Here is a 21,241-nt window from a genome sequence, read left to right on the forward strand (position 1 = left end):
AGACAGTTTTGAAAAGTGTTTGTGGACTACACATCCCAGAACCTCCTATTCTGGGAGTTGTAACCCATAAAATAACTTTTACAAGGTTTGTAGGAATAATAGTTTGACTGCTGGATCGGAACTCAAAGAAGAGATGAGAAGGCAGTAAGAGAAACAGTGCAGTAAATGCAGGATTTTAATCCAAGGGCAGTGTTTCAAAACAATTAAAATTAAAGATAAGTTACAAAATGACTAACTGCAAAGAAAAAGATTGGCCCTCATACCATAAAACGCAACATCGTGTCTGTCAATTATATATATGATGTTAGAGCACAGAGAAATATCTAAACCAGAGTTTCTCAAACCGTGCTCCTCCAGATGTTTTGGACTTCAGCTCCCAGAAATCCCAGACATTTTACCAGCTGAATTGTGGGAGCTGAAGTTTAAAATATCTGGAGGAGCACAGTTTGAGAAACTCTGATCTAAACTATGTGTGTTGCTATCCACTTAAGAGATGTACACATATAGGTCTACCATGGTCATTAAAATGGAATGCCTATATTGGGAAATTTCGGAAACTATGATAGGTTGAGGACTTTTTATATGAAATATTTGGGACCCAAAGTGTTTTGGAGTTCAAATTTTGACATACAGTAGAGTCTCACTTATCCAACATAAACGGGCCGGCAGAATGTTGGATAAGTGAAAAAGTTGGATAATAAGGAGGCATTAAGGAAAAGCCTATTAAACGTCAAATTACAAATTAAGCACCAAAACATCATGTTTTACAACAACTCAACAGAAAAAGCAGTTCAATTCACAGTAACGTTATGTAGAAATTACTGTATTTACGAATTTAGCACCAAAACATTGCAATGTATTGAAAACATTGACTACAAAAACATTGACTACTAAAAGGCAGACTGCGTTGGATAAAACAGAATGTTGGATGAGCGAAGGCTGGATAAGAAAAACTCCACTGTATATGTAATGTTGGTATATTATGAGGAATCTTGGAGATGGGACCCAGGTCAGAACACAAAATGCATGAACCCCTTATATACATAGCCTGAAGGTAATTTTATACACAATATTTTAAATAATTTTGTGCATGAAATAAAGTATGTGTACATTGAACCATCAGAAAGCAAAGACACTATCTCAGCCATCTGCGAACAATTTTGGAGTATTTTGAATTTCCAGATAAGGGAGAATCAACCTGTATTCACGAACTGCAGAAGGTCCAAAATGCAGCAACCAGATTGCTGACAGGCCTGATTAAAGGGAATATTTAACTCTGTTATCCAAACAGCTTCACTGGCTACCAGTTTGTTTTTTGGTGGAATTTAAAGTATAGGTCATGACACATAAGGTCCTATTCAGCTTAAGCTCAGACTGGTCAAACGATTGTACCACACTCTATATATGTCTGACTGATTTTTAAGATCCTCTCAATTCCACACCAGTCTCCACAACAACACTTAATGAAGAAACAGGAGGGATCCTTCTTGGTGGTTGCCCCATGACATCAAATTTACACCCACAGAAGATTAGATTGACAATCTCTACTATCATTCCACTAACCATATTTACTCATCCTTTGTTGATTGGACATTGCAGAAGGTCTTTTAATTGTAGTGTTCTGTAAATTTAATTGTAATTCTTGCATTGTAGCGGTTTCTTAATTTGTTGTATAGTGCTTTTTTAATTCAGCTATTGATTTAATTGTTTTTAAACTCTACATTATGTCTTATTCACCTGTATTCTGTTAAATACATATATTGTAGGCCATCCAACAAAAGTATGTTAAGATTCTCTCCAATTTGCAAAAGAATTATGTTAGCATCCATTGAGTGGGATGCTATTCAGGATACTCTTGAGTTCGATTTTGTTGATTTTTATAACACTCATCAGCCACAGTGCTTCCATCCACATAGTTTCAAAGAATCCTTCAACTCTATTAAAAAAAAATAGGAGTCATAGAAGATTGCAGTAAGAGAAGGGAATCAACAAAATGATTTCCTCCCTTGTGTCAACCCCCACTCTCTCAGAATCCTTCCACAGAAGGAAATCTTTACATTTGTGGGAAACGCTAATCAGCATTCTGTTAGTGACTTATGCACATGTAAGAAAAGGTTTTGAAACACATCTACATGGCCACTTACTATGAAGAGGCCCTGGATCGGCTCTATAATGGCCAAATGCTGCACTGAGCTGATCCAAGGAAATGTAAGACAAAGCCACCTTAATGCGGATTTGACTATGTTAACAAAAGTCACGGGATACTTTGAATTCTGGGCTTCAGTGCTCCTGGGCACTTAGGACTTCCTCCCGCCTCAGCAATGACTGTGGTTGTCATGGCTGTGAAAACCATCCCATGGCTCATCTAGCGTACACCATGGCAGATCGGATAATGGATCATGGGTCAGTGTATATCTGTCCTTGGACAGGGCACAAAGGACAATCCACTTGTTCTTATGCTCTCTCCCAAATCCCCCTGGTGCCTGGAAGTCATCAGGCCCTGTTACTGTTGTTTACAGGTGCAGAAGGGAGGGAATGGGGAGTCAATTTAGACCAGTGGTTCTCAACCTGGGGTCCCCAGAAGCTTTTGGCCTACAACTCCCAGAAATCCCAGCCAGTTTACCAGCTGTTAGGATTTCTGGGAGTTGAAGGCCAAAAACATCTGGGGACCCCAAGTTGAGAACCACTGATTTAGACCATGGGGATCTGATTGGAGAAGGACAAGGCAAGCACACACCATCCAAGAACACAGCTTAATTTCTGTCCCAGCACCTGCTCTAGAATCAGCAGTTTCTCTGTGATTTAAATGGCCTTCCCCTTTTTTCTCTTTCCAATTGGTGACAACAAGCAAGACCACCTCCCATATCCTGTAGCTGCTAAGCAATGAGAACACACAGAACTCTGCATGCAGAGCTATATTCACATATAGCAGTGGTTCTCAACCTGTGGGTCCCAGATGTTTTGGTCTTCAACTCCCAGAAATCCTAGTACCTGGTAAACTGGCTGGGATTTCTGGGAGTTGTAGGCCAAAACACCCGGGGACCCATACATTGAGAACCACTGACATAGAGGATCTCTGCCAATGTCTGGAATTAATCCATAACTTGGAAGAAACAGGTTACAAATAAGTAGCTCTTGCAATGTATTCTTTAAAAAAATAAAAAAGTGTAGTTAAGTTTCATTATCTTTGTAATTAAAAGCAACAACACTATCTGTTTGCAGTGTAACTAACTGTAAGGATGTTATGAGTTAATGGGAATTATTGATATGATTTTATTTGTTTGTTAAAAGGAAAAAAAGGGAGTTATGTATTAATGAAGGCAGGCCTCACATAAGGAGCCAGCTGGAAGCAGTGTACAGCAGGTTGCCATAGCAACGTAGCCTCTCCTTGGAGGAGAAGGGGGCGTGGCTTAGTTGGCAGTTAAAGCTGACCCTTTTGAAAAAAACGGTTGCTGTTAGACTTCTGAAGAAGTAGGAGCTGTTGGAGTTAGCTGGAGGAAAGCTACTCTTTAAAAGTTTGGAAAGTTAGGAAATTAAGGCTTGTTCACACAGGCAGACGGCAGCTTAGTGTCATTCAGGGAAAGGCTGAGGATATAAGCTGACCGGGAGTTTAATCTATTGCACTCTGAGAGAAGTTGTTTAAGAAATATTCATTCAAACAAGACTGTACTGTAACTTAAGATCCTGAAACATCTATATATTGGAACCACACGCTTATGTACAAATAAACTTGAATTTTGTTGTTTATAAAGATCAGTCTCCTTGCCTCACTCTGAGCCTGATGAATATTGACTATTCATCACCTACTTTAAAAGACATTACCTCACGTTGGTGGCAGTTACCGTACTTTCCTATATAAGTTACCATATTTACTCATATAAGTTCATCAGTTTTGTTATCCTTCCTTACCCTCCAAATCCTCCTGATATATATATATATATATATACTCCAAACATATCTTCCCTCCATATTTGAAAGGCTGTTTACAATTGGAAGCAAGTGGTGGGATCAAAAGGATTCTTCCCTGTCACAGGTTTCACAAATTCACACATGTCGTTTCGCACTAACTATAGCTATTTAATTAATATAATAGTTAAAGGCACATAGCCTCACTAAATGGTAAAATGCTAAAGCATACAACAGCCTTGTATCCATTGTGACTACACATGGAAGGCGATAGTTTCACAGGCCATTTTGTATTAATCACTATCATTGTTTGTTTGTTTGTTTGTTTGTTTAAAAAAAAACACAGCTAAAATTACTTTAATAACTTCTGAAAAAATGGCAAGTATAGAAATAATTCAAAGTTTCCTATAATGGGAATGAACTACTTTTTGGCTCAGTACTCGAACTGTAAATAACTACTTTCCTAGTGCTGGTGGAGAACTATTGTGATTATAGGTTTGCTGATATATCCAGTTTCTATTTCTTGATCAGTTATGATTTTCCTTCCTTTCAAATATTTATACAGTCTTGGTCATATGCAGTCTTAATTCGGTATCAGTAACTAGCATCTTCCAGTCCCTCAAGTGCTTACGTGTACGTTTTTCAAGGTTTGTTTGCTATTTGAACTCTGGTATATTACTCTCAAAATGTAAGTGGTTAAAGTAGGTGCTACTGATATTAACTTCAGCTGCAACCGAAAAGCTGGTGAAGGCCATGACTCCAAGTATACTTACGTGGAACTAGCCAAAAGCAAATATTTACAGGACTGTAGTGTGAAACTCTTACTCCTTTCCAAGCCTGATGTCATGCATTCTGAAGGTCTTGCATCATCCTGGTATGAGTCTTCTCTTTGAAGCCCTCACTCATTGCCAACGCTGTGTGTCATTACTAATGCTTTTATGTCATCCCCCGATTCTTTAAGAAATTCTTCATCAATGGACAACCTGCTTACTGAGCCAAAATCCAACTCATTAGAAACTTGGAATTTATATAGTGTTTATATCTTGGATACATTTGGAACCCTGGATAGTGTGTTGGGGAAAAGGCTTTAAAGCTCTTTTCTAAGGTGCTCCAAGCCCAATTTCTCTCACTTTGAGACAGACTGAGGTTATTTTAGTGAAAATATTGCATCATGTCCCAGCACACCAGACATGGGCAAACTCTGGCCCTCCAGGTGTTTTGGACTTCAACTCCCACAATTCCTAACAGCTGGTAGGTGTTAGGAATTGTGGGAGTTGAAATCCAAAACACCCGGAGGACCAAAATTTGCCCATACCTGCACCACACCATACCCTGTGAGGTCCTCCATCTGTTATGGGACTGCAACTTCTATTAGGCCTAGTTAGGGCAGCCAGTAGTAGAGCATTATGGGAGTTGCACTCCAACATCTGGAAACTATACTGTCCACATTATTGTTTTACAAATATTGCTATTTAATTATGTTTAACTTTTGTATATTCATTTTAGCTGCATCTTTGTCTGGGGGGAAGACATAAAATAAATTAAGCAACAAACAAATCCATTGGCAGAGTGCAACTTAAATGTGGTGGTGGTTTATAGTAGCAGTGCAATTCAAATTCTACTGACATAATGGAATTTTTGTCACATTCTCCCCCGCCCCCCAACTGGTATAATTTGAGTGCTAGATTGTACCCTTAATCTCTATTTTCATATGCTCAGTTGCCCAAATTCACTGCATGATAGACAGGAAAATTTTAAATTATTCATTTTATTTATATGCCGCCCTTTCCCTGTATTGCAGTGGTTCTCAACCTGGGGTCCCCGGATGTTTTTGGCCTACAACTCCCAGAAATCCCAGCCACTTTACCAGCTGTTAGGGTTTCTGGAAGTTGGAGGCAAAAAAACATCTGAGGACCCCAGGTTGAAAACCACTGCTGTAATGGGTCCTAAGACTCATAGATAATGTACAACAATGACAATAAGTCTTATTGTTCTATTACAACTGCATTATCAAAATTGATATTGATATTTATATCTGCATGCACTTTTGCTACACATCTGTCTGTGTGGTGCCATGTCTCCCATTTTTCAGAGACAACAAACCAACGTGATACCTTTATTCCATCAAAATGACTTCAGCAATTAAACAAAATGAGTGTCACAAACTATCTAAGGCTACTTTCACATAGCTGTATAAGCACACATTGAACTGGATTATGTGGCAGTGTGGACTCAGATAATCCAGTTCAAAGAAGATATTGTGGATTATCTGCCTTGATATTCTGGATTGTATGGCAATGTAGAAGGGCTCTAAGAAATTTAAGTCAGAAGAGAACTTGAGAGGATGAAACCTCTTGAGTTGGGAATCTCATAGAACCTCTTGAGTATGTTGAACGGAATGTATGAGGATCACAAGAAGAAAATGAGCGAATTTTTTTTTGCAGCTTTGCCATGAGGTCAATGTGACGACTGAAGCTCAAGTTACCCAGTGGTGTTTTCAGTCTCTGTGGTCATTTATCAGTCAATTAGGGCCAGGTTCACTTCTTTGACGTCTGCTACAAGTGGTTGGATCAAGTTCTGAAATCCCTTGTGGTGGCAAATCTGCTGATGTGGCCTGTCTGAAGGGAGAACACTGCATTCATTGTATATATTTAGATGTTTGCATATGTCATGAGACTATGAGGCTGGGTGTAATACACATCGCATTTTCCTATTACCTTATGTATCTATGTGTGGTCTTAATATAAGTTGTAGGCAACATAATTTCTCTAATTTATTTCAGTTTGTAATGCACAAGCAAAATTGGCCTGTCCCCCTCCCTCTATATTTATGTATTTTGCTTGTGACGGTGTGTATGTATTTGTATTTTCAGCCTTTGCATATATACCTCCGCTATTAAAAATATTCTAATTTGGATTATTTATTATAATGAGTATTTTATTGTCATTTTATATTTTTGATATTAAGTGAAGTACAGTAGATGTGGCATTGAATGTTTGCCATTTATATGTATGTTAACCACCCTGAGTCCCTCTGGGGAGAGAGGGCGATCTAGAAATAAAGTATTAGTAGTAGTATTTGTATTAGTATTATTAAAAAGAAATAGGGGTGTATATTGTATACTGAAGACTTAAATCAATTAATAGAATGTTCCCCTGTCATAAATTTTATCAGGAAAATAGGAATAAAAATTATACTGTTGCTCAATGCTTCATTCTGTAGGGAAAGAGAAATATATCTGAATTCTCAACACACTAGGGAGTAAAAAGCCTCAGGAAATGGCTACGCGAATTACAAAAAACTGTGTCTTTCCATTGCAATTGATAGTTTGATTGTTTACGTACATTTATTGCGTTTGCTGTGGCAGCGTCTAAATGCAGTCTCAGTTGTGCAAAAAGGATGGAACAATATGGCATTACGGCACAAGAAAATGACTCTTACAACACATAATAATGACTTGCCCTGGTAATATATGTTCCATTCATTCCTCGCCCTTCTCTCTTTCTCCATAATTGTTACCTTCTCAGATGCATCAAAACTCCTCCTTTCCTACGTCAGATCCATTGTTGTAATCCCTGCCTGCCCACTGCTACTTTCACTGTCAGGAAATCTCTAATCCTCTTCTTACATTATATGAAGACTACATCACTCTCAACTGTACTCACCAAACAGTCTCCTCAAACAAAAACAAAAAAAAAGGAAGGAAGGAAAACAGGAAGAGCAAGAATAAGAATGAGATCCTATTAAGGTAACAGAGTCAGTACGATTAGAAAAATAAAAAATAAATAAATAAAAGAGCGAACATCAGCATTGTTTAAAGGTCAAATGCCTTTAACTCACTCTGGGTTTGTGCTTCCCATTCACAAACTTCTTGAGGATTAACTCTATCAGCAAAATACGAGGAGCTCAGCAGAATTTCTGAATGACATTGAATCATCTCACAATATAGTATTAGAAGCATGCAACTGGTGAATGTACAAAGAGGATAATGTCCTTTAAGCTGTGCAAGGCCACAGTAATTTTCAAAGGGTATTCTGCTATCTGCAGTTATTTCATGTGGCAATTCTGCAGTGCCTCAGTTATTGAGTGAGGAGCAGCTGGATTACTTCAAGCATTCGTCACAGCCGAGATGAAGGCCAGCCCCTTCCATGCTGTGAGGGTGAAGTGATCTGTTGCAGACACAACCATAAATGGAGGTGGCAGGGCAATAGCACCAGCTCTACCATTAAGGCACGGTGACGTTGCAATCTCAGGGGGCAGATTTTGGGTGTCCTGAAAGGGAAACAAATAATTAGCTATATTAAATTTAATTATGATACTTTGGCTTCCTGGAAAAGGTGAAAGCCTTTGGCCAACGTGTCTTAGACGCCAAAATAATTTTGACTTTGAAAGTGGTGAGGAGTGTCATCTACTGCCTTGCCCCAGGCAGCAAAATGTCTTGGACAAAACTAGAAAGGACATGATTTTAGCTGTTTTAGTCAGCCACCTATGATTTTTGAATCCCTGCTGCAAACTTTTCTAACATTGGATGAGAGACTTGAAATTACTTCAGTGTGTGATCAATACTCTCACAAGTTGATCAAATTGTTGTGACTGTATTCCCACCCAGGCTGACTGCATGACAGCAGGTTGGACTGGATGGCGCTTGTGGGCTCTTCCAATTTTATGATTCTATAACCATTCATTCCCCATGCTTTGTATGAACAGGATGGGATTTGAAACTGTACCCCGTCAATGGCTGAACCATCTGTAAAGAGACATTTAGCTTGGCCTGTAACAAAAGTATTATAACTACCTTCCCAGACATATTGACCTATAGCTGCCATTACTTTTCCCTAGCCATCGTAATGATGAGCAATCTATTCAAAGGACACTTTCCAAAGGTTGGGGGAAGTAAGAATATATGACTGTGTCTGTAGCCTCAATGCAGAAGGCAAGATTTTACAAGATGTAAAAAGCAATGATGTTGGGAATTTTTGTGTAATTCCGTCAGTCTCATATGTACTTTCTATGGGATCTCTTTTTCAACAAGAATACTGGTGGCGCAGCAGGTTAAACTGCTGAGCTGCCGAACTTGCTGAGGAAAAGGTCAGCGGTTCAAATCCGGGGAGCGAGGTGAGCTCCCACTGTTAGCTCCAGCTTCTGCCAACCTAGCAGTTCGAAAACATGCAAATGTGAGTAGATCAATAGGTACCGCTTCGATGGGAAGATAATGGCATTCCATGCAGCCAAGCCAACCGCATTATCTTGGAGGCGTCTATAGACAACGGCTCTTTGGCTTAGAAATGGAGATGAGCACCAACCCCCAGAGTTGGACACGACTAGACTTAATGTCAGAAGGAAACATTTACCTTACCTTATTGTATTGCTACATCTGACATGGAGGAAGGAGGGAAATACCTTTGATAAAAGGTGAGTGCTATGAACTATTGAGTCTGTATTACCAAACAGGGAAGTGTGGGCCTTTTCCCCTTGACTCCAGCGTATTTAGTGGTTTGCCAATGAATTTGGGACAAATCCTGATCAGTTTTAGAAATAAATTTGCGGTGAGCATGAGGGCCCTAAAAAGAGCTTGGAGGCTTCACTATGGCTGCCCCTGTTCTAACACTTCATAAATAAACGTTGGGCCAGCAGCCTAGCTTTTATTGTGTTGCCATTTGGCTTGAGCCCATAGAACCCAAATCACCTACGTCAAATACACAGCAACACTGTTTTCAACAAATATTCTGGCAATTTCCTTATTTCAAGTGGCTTCCTTCTGGGTTTTCAGCTGAATCCTCAAGCCTTCACAGCTGTCGTACCATTCATTAGGGCTGGAACTGAGATAATTGCCATACTCTTGCTCCAGAAATAATTGTGGTCTGTCCAATTAAAACCCCACTTTTCCATTTCAAGAGGCAGCACCAATGTGCCCGTCCTTCACAGCTTTTGAGATATTTGCACACACAGTGCTGAGCCACCACATTTTGACAAGATGTGGTATTCATTCTCTGATCTGAAGCACGCTTGAGATCAAACACACTCAGCCATCAAAGGCTGGTTTAAAAGAAAAATAATTTCGTGAGTCATTTGCTGCAAATTGTCTTCAAAATCAACATGGTCTCCTTTAATTCCCTGGGTCAGGATGCAGGCAACCCAACTTGGTATCTCTGCTTAACCGTGCACCTCGGGGTTCACAATGTTTACTTGCTGTGCTCACAACCTGAACCTGACCTACTTCACAGAAAAGGGAAATGCTGGCAAGGCTTGTAAAGCATTTTCTACATTGTAAGATGCTGTAGAAGTGGTTAATAGTGTCTACTGGTGCTGCGTGCAGCCTGGAGCTATTTGTTCCATAAGCATTTTTCTGTGCTGCACCTGCTCTCTATTTGTGGTCTGTGTTACTCAGATTGATAGAGTTAGATGCATGACTATTTCATAGCCAGATATTTGTAAGAAATTCACAAAGAGATATCAAAACAAAGGTAGCCTTGTTTTTGCTTCCACTAATCCACAGGTGGACAATAGTTATCAGTAAAATAACATCCACAGAAGTGTGCACAAGCCTTGTGTTTTCAGAGATAGGGGCCCATTTCCAGCATGCATTGCTGGGTGCAATCTGTAATCTCTTTGCAATGTCCACCTTGGATTAAACTGCAGAACCCTCTGCTACAGCATGTGACCAAATGTCCATCCTTGGTTTTCCTTTCCTACCTTTTTGGGCTGCTTAGCCTAAAATGAAAAGTTCTAAACTCTAAAAGATGTGTATTTATTCTATTTCTATTCTGCATGTCTCCCAATATGGGATCCAAAGACTTTGCACACTCTTGTTGAATTCTCTTTCCATCAGGTACATATAAAATGCAGAATTTTTGTATTCTTATAGTCATCAGGTAAGACTTTGAGCCTTTTTTTTTTCCTAAAGAGATAACTTAAGAGGCTAAAGGTAGCCAATGACTCTTCTGACTGGACACCAATGGCTGGAACGAGGTGAAGAAGGCACAATTCTGCAGATGTTATAGTCAGTAGAGGGTGAGAAAATAAAGGAGCTGCACTTTCAACCTCAAATTCCCCAGAGGGATTTCCGTCTCCTACCATGTCACTAAAACCCAGACCCTATGAAGATATTTGTTAAATGATTAGTTGTTGCTTTCAGTGTCTGGTGGCTACTAGCTACCAAACTCATCCCATCTGTTTAAACAGTAGGCTGGGAAAAAAAATTGGCAGCTGGAATGCAGCCATTACAAAGACAGATGTTTGTACTTTTAGCAGCTGGCTGGGGTATTCCATGCTGCTTGATTTGCAGGGAAGGATACACTGCATTAAATCAAAGATTAGCACTTTCCCTCTTCTTCTCCCATGCTCAGTTTGTTGGATGCTCAACTCAGTGGATTGTACAAAACAGCATCTGGCTCAAAAGCAAATTGACCCATTTAAGAAAAGCTGTCACTGGGTCTTCTTGCTACTTGGAGGAATAATAATAACTTAAAGAACTCAATATGATGCAAACAAGAGTTACAACTTTTTAATTGTTGTTTTTTTTTATAAGCAGAAGAGTGTAGATGTCAACCTGACATTCTTGTCCTATTCAATTCTGTGTTGTTGCTTCAAAAGTGACCTTTTAGAGTCTGTTTGTTTTTGTTATTAATAATTGCTCTCAGGTCGACTTCAACTTATAACAACAACAGAGCTTGTGAAAGTTTCTGCTTTGAGCTACAACTCCTAAGATGCCCAGCCATCATAGCCAGTGGAAAATTTAGGAAACTGTGGTCAAAATGTAACTTTTATAACCTCTGATTTCAAGGAGAACAGAGAAGGGTCAGTACCTTAATTTCCTGAACAGGTCCAATTAGATATTGTTCTAAAATGTTACATAAATAATAGTGTGTTTTGAGGAATAGTCAAGGGACGCAGCTCAGCTAATATGTCATTAAGGCACACACCAATGCCATTTCTGTAGGTAAGAAAAAAGGAGAGTTGCTAAAGCTATTTTGTCAGTATGTGATATGAAAATGCCAGTGAATGTCAGCTTTCATAATGTGGAAGTGGAAATATTGTGGTATGTTCAGACTTTAGATAGTGCCTTTGTGACCAACAAATACATCAACTGAACAAACACAACAGCCTCTTCAAATTATTCTTCCATTGTTTCCAGTTACACTACAAAGACTAGTGTATTCGTTTTAGCAAACATAACACAGAATGAAGAATAATAGGGCAAATCCCCATCCTTTAGGAGACACCTCTTCTTACAGGACTTTGTTATTCTGCTTCCTGTACTGGTGATTTGCTGAGGAATTAGATGCTCCCATGTGCACTTTGCCATTAAATCTTAATTAAAATTAGCAACGGAGGAAAGTTTCTCTCAAGTCAGGCTTGGAATAACTTTTTAAAATAAAAAAACATTATTTCTCCAGTTTTAGAAAACACATTAGTATCCCCATCCTACCTCAACTCTAAAGCAAATCAGAACCCATGTTCTTTGCAATGACGTCCTTTGAAATGCAGCAGTGCCTCATCTTTCCACCAACCCCTTCCGGCTGGGGCTAGCATATTGTAGTGGCTGTGGGCCAGGTCTGGAAAAACATGGAAGGATGACTTAAATTCTGAATCAGACAAAATCTTCATATTTTGAACGATGCATTAGGAGTCTCTTCCAAGCCAGGATATAGGAAAATCAGGAAGACCTTGAATTAAGGCACATGGGTTTCATAACCTTGAGTTTAGCCACTGGTTGGCTTACCTGTGGCAAGACATTTTTAAAAATAATTAATATATATGCTGTTATCTGCCTTGAGTCTCGGTTTTGGAAGAAAGTTAGAATATCACTAGCAGTTCCTAAGTTACAAACAAGACTGGTTCTGTAGGTTTGTTCTTAAGTTGCATTTGTTTGTAAGTTGGAACAGGTACATTGTAACTCCAGCCATATATATATATATATATATATATATATAGAGAGAGAGAGAGAGAGAGAGAGAGAGAGAGAGAACTTTTGATTCCTTTGTGATGTTTGTTTTGCTGTCTGTGCCCCCGTTCAGAGGATTTCACCTCAATTTCTGTCCCTGTGATAATTGGATTTTGAAAAAATTGGCTTGTTATGGAAACAGGGATGGGGCTAAATCTTCTGTGGAGACACCTTTTCCACATGATAACTCTTTCGGGAGTGAATTTCCCTTCTTTGGGGTAGATTTCTTTCACTTTTTGTAGTCTCAGCCCTGTTTGTAACTGTGCGTCATTTGTAAGTCCAATGTTTATAACCCAAGGACTTCATGTAATTAATTAATGCTTGGCCATAGCCTTTCTTTGTTTCCTCTGTCAGAACAATGCAGTGCCATGCAATGCTCAACAGATGGAGGAGCACCTTTCCTTGCACATAGGTAAAGGTTTTCCTCTGACATTAAGTCTAGTAAGTGTCCGATTCTGGGGTGGTAGTGCTCATCTCCATTTCTAAGCCAAAGAGCCAGCATTGTCCGTAGACACCTCCAAGATCATGTAGCTGGCATGACTGCATGGAGCACCATTACCTTCCCGCTGGTGCAGTACCTATTGATCTACTCACATTTGCATGTTTTCAAACTTTTAGGGTGGTGGGAGCTGGGGCTAACAGCGGGAGCTCACCCTGCTCCCCAGATTCAAACTGCCGACTTTTTGGTCAGCAAGTTCAGCAGCTCAGTGGTTTAGCCCACTGCGCCACTGGCGGCACCCTCCTTACATGTACCTGGCTAAAAACTGAGATCTCATGAAGCAGGTCCCCTCCATGTCCCACTCATAGGAACAATACACCAGGGCATGGGAGGGGACCCTCCCATAGTGCGCAAGCATGTGTGGCTCCAATTTGGAATAGGGGCCACCATGCACAGCCAGGGGAGATTTAGCAAACACACCAATTGGTGTTTTTACTAAAATTCATACTCCGTATGTTTGGGAAGGGATCTTTAAAACTTTTAACCCTTCTATTTGGTCTAAAGAAAATTCCCCCCATATTTTATCTTTGACATGCCATGTGTATGTGTGAGTGTTTGAGAATTTAGTAAGAACAGCAATTATGAAAAGAAATTTGAATCTATGCACCCATGCATGGAGAATGCAATATGAATTGGGTCCACTAAGTACATCTTTGCAAGTAAAAGAAGAAAAATACTTTCGTCTGTATGTTACACATTTCATGCAGCATTAATGCACAAATCTCAGATTTGGGAGGAACGATGACAAGGCCTAAATACCCCAAATGCACCCAGATTCAATCTGATCCTGGAGGTTAAGCAGGGTTGAACTTAATATTTAGATGGGAAACTGCCAAGGAGTGTTATAGGCTATCTTTAAGAGAACAGAATTGGGAAACCAAGTCAGGGTACAGTATTCCTTGCTTAAGAAAACTCTATTGGATACATGGTGTCCCCATAAGTCAACAGTCAACTTGAAGGTACAGTAGAGTCTCACTTATCCAACATAAACGGGCCGGCAGAATGTTGGATAAGCAAATATGTTGGATAATAAGGAGAGATTAAGGAGAAGCCTATTAAACACCAAATTAGGTTATGATTTTACAAATTAAGCACCAAAACATCATGTTATTCAACAAATTTAACAGAAAAAGTAGTTCAATATGCAGTAATGCTATGTAGTAATTACTGTATTTACAAATTTAGCACCAAAATATCACGATGTATTGAAAACATTGACTACAAAAATGCATTGGATAATCCAGAACGTTGTATAAGCGAGTGTTGGATAAGTGAGACTCTACTGAACATACATACATACACACGCTGCTGTATTGTCTCAGCAAAGCAACTGCACCATGATCTGTGTGTGTGTGTGTTTCTCTGGGGAGAGACTAGAGGCAACTCAGGTTATCCCAGATATTTCAATACCAACACCAACACCACCATATTCTTAGCATAAATTCATTCATCCCTGTGACATTTAAATAGCTCTGACTTTCACCAGAGTTTCTGTCACCAAAGTGTAGAATTATTTATTAAATTGTCAAATATACTATAAAACATGTATGTATGAGTGTGTGCATGACTGCTACTTCCACATATATATAGATTATGAACAGAAGGAGTGAGGCTCTGAGTAATGTTGACTGTTGCCTGTCCTTATGTGAACCACTGTTTATTATCGCACTACCTCATTTTTATTGTAATCATTGCTCATAATGATGTTAAAGGCCACAAATTATACACACTAAGAAACAATAAAGCAAAGTAATGGACTGTTTGAGAAGCACGTAACTAGGCTATGTCCACATCTGATAATGTCATGTGTGATAGCAGCCTTTTGCATCATTGGATGAAGAGCACAGCCCCAGGCTGATATCCTATTTTCCCTTCACTTGCATTGTGCATTGAAACTCTGAGTCCTCTGGGTACACAGATTGATCTCACAATATTTGACATTTGGCCTGGACAAGCTACTAGCCAGAACTAACAATTGAACAATTTTCATATTACTATATCCCCCTTTCATTTTTCCCATATCTGATTTTGAGCATAACTGCATGTTAAACACCCACTTACAGAAACCTATGTCCAACATGTTATTTTCCCTCTATTCAGTTTAGTATACTCTTTCTCATAATTCAGAGACAGGTAAAGTTACTTATTCACACTGCAATCTTCTTAATTCCCCACTGGGATTTGTAGTCCAAAACTAACTTCTTCATGTTTTGCCTTGTTCACTCCTTGTGTTTAGTCATTAGAAATGGAATGTACATTGGCTTGGCATGGAAGAAGGAAATTTGTGCATGTGTTGCTTTATTATACACGTGGTACAATAAAAAAGTTTTCTGTTAGGCTTTGTGATCAAAATTTCCTTAAATCAATAAGCAATTTAGCTGTTACTTTCTCATCAGCCTGGGGAGTGTGTGTGTGTGTGTGTGGGGGGGGGGGGTCCAAGTCCCCATCTTCCAAGCACATCAATAGTTTCTGGCAACGATTTTGTTCAATTTTCATTCCATTTTGGCTCATTTGATGATTTTGGGGTTAATAACTAGAACTGGTGCATTCATGTGCAGTTTCAAACAGGGCAGGGGCCATTTTTGAGAGAGAAAGTCACCTCGAAAATGTGTTTAGGAGATCTCTATGGGAGTTCAGAGGCCGCAAATAGAAGCCTCAGATCCCTATAGAAGCCCAAAAGACGACATCCTGTTTTCATGTTGTGATAGGTCAATCTAGGACACATAATAGCTGTGGCTGAATAAACATTGTTACTCACAGATTGCCCTATTGTTGTTATCAGTAGTACAAGTAGTATTAGTAATTTAACAGCATTAATAAGCAGCAGCAGGAACAACAGCAAAGTTCTTAAATACTTTTTACAAAAAGATTCAACATAAATTAACAGCTACTCAAGCATACAAAATAATGGAGTATTGTACAAATAATTTTGTCCTGACTGTTTGTTTGTTTCTCTCTCTCACACACATATACACTCAGGCTAAAATTTTATATGTGGAGTCAACAGACCAGCACTAGAAGTTGGACACCAGAACTGCATTTCTGCTGGTCTTCCTGGATGTGACATTTGATGCCATCAAGCATGGTTTCCTTCTGGTTCAACTGGCTGATATGGGACTTGGGGCATTATATTGTAGTGGTTCTGGGCTTTCTTGGCTGAATGTTCTCAGAGAATAATGTTGAGGGACTGTTGTTCAGCTTTTGTCCATTAGCATGTGGGATTATACAGGTGTTGATACTGGCTCCTATGATTTTCAATATCTACATCAGTGGTTCTCAACCTGTGGGTCCCCAGGTGTTTTGGCCTACAACTCCCTGAAATCCCAGCCAGTTTACCAGCTGTTAGGATTTCTGGGAGTTGAAGGCCAAAACATCTGGGGACCCATAGGTTGAGAACCACTGATCTACAGGAAAGGTCATCTGGAGCTTCATCAGATCCCCAACTCTATCTCTCTTTTACAGTTGATGCCAAGAAGGCTGTGGTAGTACTGAATTAATTCTGGATACAGTAAAGGACTGGAAGCAGGTGAATAAATTGAGGCTTCATCCAGAAATGATGCTAGTCAGTAGGAAAAAAACTTGACATTGGGATTACAGCCTGTTTGGGAGTGGGTTGCCCTTCCTCTGAAAGATCAGCTTTCTAATTTGGGGGTGTACTTGGATCCAGAACTACTTCTAGAAAGTCAGGTTACTACATTGGCCGGGAGTATCTTTGCCCAACTTTGGCTGGTGTACTAGCTGTGCCATTTCTGGAAGAAGGTAGATCTAGTCATAGAGATTAATGCCTTGGTTACTTCTCAAATAGACTACTGTATTGTATTCTATGAGGGCTACCCTTAAAAATATTCAGGTGTCAATTTTAGAGACCATATAACAATAGTCTTGCAAGAAATACACAGGGTTACAATTTGCTTCTGAACTCAATTTAGGGTGCTGGTGTTGACATACAAAACCCAAAATGACTTGGGAACATGATATCTGAAAAACCGCCTCCTGCCACATGAGCCTGTCAGAAATTTGAGATCTTCAGGGAAGCTTCTGTTGTCCTAACACTTTGTAAAGCTAGGTTGCGGAGTACACATGACAAGGCTTTCTCTGTAGGTCTTGATGGTGAAATTCCCTACCCAAGGAAGTTGAGCTGGTCTCATCTCTTTTAAGATTCTGGCAGGCAGCCAAAACAGTGCTGTTGTACATGACATTCAGTGTTTGAAAATATTGCTATAACTATTTCAAAACTGGAGTATGGAATTGTTTAAAAAGATTATTTTAATGTGTTTTTAATTATATATTTTTAAATTTCTGCATTGTTTTAGATGGTTTTGTTGCATTGTGTAACTGGTTCTGATACTCACGTAGATTGGGCTGTGAGATGATACACCACAGCAATACTTTAAAAATACAAGAAATAAATTTACTTCTGATTGATGTAGACTCAAGCGAACTACCTGTTCAGTAGACATGCATAGAACTGTGTATCAGTAAAGCTTTGGGGTCCTCATATGACCTCAGTGTGCTTAGAATTTTCCTTATATCAAATGCCACTTGCTCTGGGTTTTAGCCCTGGTTTCACAACATTAACAGATGCCCTCTCCACAACTCTACAGTCTTGTTAGAAAACCTCAGCCAAATATAGTACAATGGACCCCTCCACAAAATTCTCAAGGTACTTTCCATATGGTGCTTGTGAGTCAAAAAGCTGGAAGAAATTATTGTCCTTAACTAGCCTCAAGGCATTACTTTCCACTTTAGCCTGAGACTCTGTTTTCTAAGATGTTCTTGAGGCAAAACAGAACTGGCTAATGTCAAATAACTTCTTCCAGGAATAGTGGGAGAGGCAGATAGGATCAGACTGGATCAGTAAGGATCAGACAGAATCCTGATTACTGCTGCAGCTTCAAAAAAAAACCCACCTTTGTCTTTCAGCCTCTTTCTAGGAACACTCCGTCTGCTAGGATACAAAGTCCATTATTACAATTCTACATGGACATTGTCAGCCAAATGGTGGTGGCACAGTAAATCAGAATAAATATATAAGTAAAGACATGGGCAGTTGGCCAAATGGTAGTGGCACAGTAAAATAAAATAAATATGTAAGTGAAGAGTTCAATACCAGGAGAAATGGTGAGGGGAAGAGAAGGGCAGAAGGAAGCCATGAATAGAGGCACTGCCTATTACCATTAGTTCAGGCAACTGATGGGGGGGGGGGCATTCCAGAGTGGTGTTGTAACTTATTTTGTCACTGTATTCTTATGGCCAGATATAGGAAGAGATGCTTTTGGGATTTTCTGCCTCGCATGCCAAAATAACTTAACCTGCCCCCAAGTATTGCACTAATTGACCTAAATCCATTTGTTAGTCCCTGTTAGAAAGGCCCACTAAAGTAATGGATTATAAATAAGTATTAGTTATAAAGGATCCAATTTTCTCAATAGATCTACTCTAGTCAGGACTAATATTTGGATTTAGACCCCTAACCTGGAGGGTGGAGTTGGGGAGGCATTTGTTGAGCGATCTCAGGCAGCTAATAGGACTCAATTCTTTGAGGGAACAAGTTTAATCAAGAACTCAGATCATTTAAATTTAGGTTGTTACCAGCCTTACAGAAGCCTTGTCCATATGTCCTAATTGTTGTTGTGGGCCTTTAAGCCATTTCTGACATATGGTGATCCTAAAAGGAAACTTTTTTGTGTATGCAAGATTTGTTCAGAGATTTGTTTGCCATGGCCATCCTCAGAGACTGGGAGTATGCCTTGTCCAAGGTCACTGAGTGGGCTTCTGTGTACAAGCTGGGCTGCAGAGCATGGTCTCCAGAGTCCTAGTCCAAAACACAAAGCACTATATCATCAGCCCTGCTGCACCATCACCTGGACCTTCATACCATTGTCATCACTCCTTGCCTACCATGGACCTTCATGCAAACACCAGGCTATTACTTGTTGCATCTATGATGTCATCATGGGGCACCTGTATGATCATCATCATCATCATCATCATCATCATTTAATTACTTATTAATCGCCCTCCATCCACGATGCTCTAGGCGATTTACAAGATAAAATTGTAAAGGATAAAAATATATACATACAAATTATCAAGAAGGAATGAAGAAAGACCTGCCCCTTCTTGCAGATCACACGGGCACACTGTCCTGATATCACAGACATGATCACAGCGGCTGGGCAAAAAGGGACTTGTGTGCATGGAAGTCAATAATTCTGCTTCCCAAACATGAGGAAGGAGAGTTTGGGGAGTGAAGAGTAATTTTTCCTTTGTATACATTTATATTTCAGTGCTGCTTTGTGTTTGAGAAAATACTAGACAATATAACACTTACATTGGCCACTGATGATGAATGTTAACTTGATTTATGTTTAAATGAATAATAATAATTATTATTATTATCAACACAACGACGTTGTATGGCACAGCAAACAAGATAGATATGCTGGATTTTGTTTCGCAAAATCACAAGTCGAACACTTCCCAAGTGTCTAGGACTGTGTGATGTATTTTCTGATGATGTGTGCAGATCCCAGTAGGGTGGCCTTTTGCAGTTGGCAGATGGTGATTTTGTCAATGTCTATTGTTTCCAAATGCCGGCTGAGATCTTTTGGCACGGCACCCAGTGTGCCCATCACCACCGGGACCACCTGCACTGGTTTCTGCCAGAGTCTTTGAAGTTCAATCTTGAGGTCCTGATAGCGGCTGAGTTTTTCCTGTTGTTTTTCGTCAATGCGACTGTCACCTGGGATGGCAACATCAATGATCCAAACCTTGTTCTTTTTCACAACTGTGATGTCTGGTGTGTTGTGTTCCAGAACTTTGTCAGTCTGGATTCGGAAGTCCCACAGTATCTTTGCGTGCTCATTTTCCAATACTTTTGCAGGTTTGTGATCCCACCAGTTCTTTGCTGCTGGGAGGTGGTACTTGAGGCATAAGTTCCAATGAATCATTTGGGCCACATAGTTGTGCCTCTGTTTGTAGTCTGTCTGTGCGATTTTCTTACAGCAGCTGAGGATATGATAAATGGTTTCATCGGTTTCCTTGCACAGTCTGCATTTTGGGTCATCAGCTGATTTTTCAATCTTGGCCTTAATTGCATTTGTTCTGATGGCTTGCTCCTGGGCTGCAAGGATCAGGCCTTCTGTCTCCTTCTTCAGGGTCCCATTCATGAGCCAGAGCCAGGTCTTCTCCTTATCAGCTTTTCCTTCAATTTTGTCAAGGAACTTTCCATGCAGTGTTTTGTTGTGCCAGCTGTCAGCTCTAGTTTGTAGTGCGGTTTTCTTGTACTGGTTTTTTGTCTGCTGTGTTTTGAGGAGTTTCTGATTTTTGACTTCAATCAAAGCAGGTTCTTCACTTTGCTTGACATATTCTGCCAGGGCATGTTCTTCTTCTTTGACTGCTTGTTTTACTTGTAAGAGTCCTCTGCCCCCTGATCTTCTAGGCAGATATAGCCGGTCAACATCACTGCGAGGGTGTAGTGAATGATGAATGGTCATGAGTTTTCTTGTTTTTCTGTCCAAATTGTCCAGTTCCACCTGTGTCCAATTTATAATGCCAGCAGTATATCTTATGACAGGTATGGCCCAGGTGTTTATGGCCTTGATGGTGTTGCCTCCATTGAGCTTGCTTTTGAGAATTTTTCTGACCCTTTGTGTGTATTCTTTGCTGACCACAGTTTTCACATGTTCATGCTTGATGTTGTCCAGCTGTAGTATGCCCAGATATTTATAGGCCTCTGGCTGGTGACACTTTATTGTTTGGCCATTGGGCATATTTATGCCCTCACTTTCAATGATTTTTCCCTTCTTCAATGTCACTGTCGAACATTTGTCCAAACCAAACTCCATGTTGATATCAGTGCTAAAAATTCGGACAGTGTTGGTCAGTGA

At 39.8% G+C, this 21,241-nt stretch overlaps 1 long non-coding RNA gene across 1 annotated transcript in view; it reads right to left on the minus strand.

Annotated features, from left to right (window-relative positions):
* Nucleotides 1-5,947: 5,947 nt before the first annotated feature.
* LOC134297479 (uncharacterized) overlaps nucleotides 5,948-21,241 on the minus strand; it is an 85,039-nt gene continuing 69,745 nt past the window's right edge. Inside the window, exons 2-3 of the long non-coding RNA XR_010004234.1 lie at nucleotides 12,335-12,461; nucleotides 5,948-8,178 (exon numbers count right to left, since the gene is read on the minus strand). This is a non-coding gene — a long non-coding RNA (uncharacterized LOC134297479). The remainder of the gene's footprint in view (nucleotides 8,179-12,334; nucleotides 12,462-21,241) is intronic.

The sequence above is a fragment of the Anolis carolinensis genome, chromosome 3, assembly GCF_035594765.1.
Source record: "Anolis carolinensis isolate JA03-04 chromosome 3, rAnoCar3.1.pri, whole genome shotgun sequence".
NCBI classification, from domain to species: domain Eukaryota; kingdom Metazoa; phylum Chordata; class Lepidosauria; order Squamata; family Dactyloidae; genus Anolis; species Anolis carolinensis.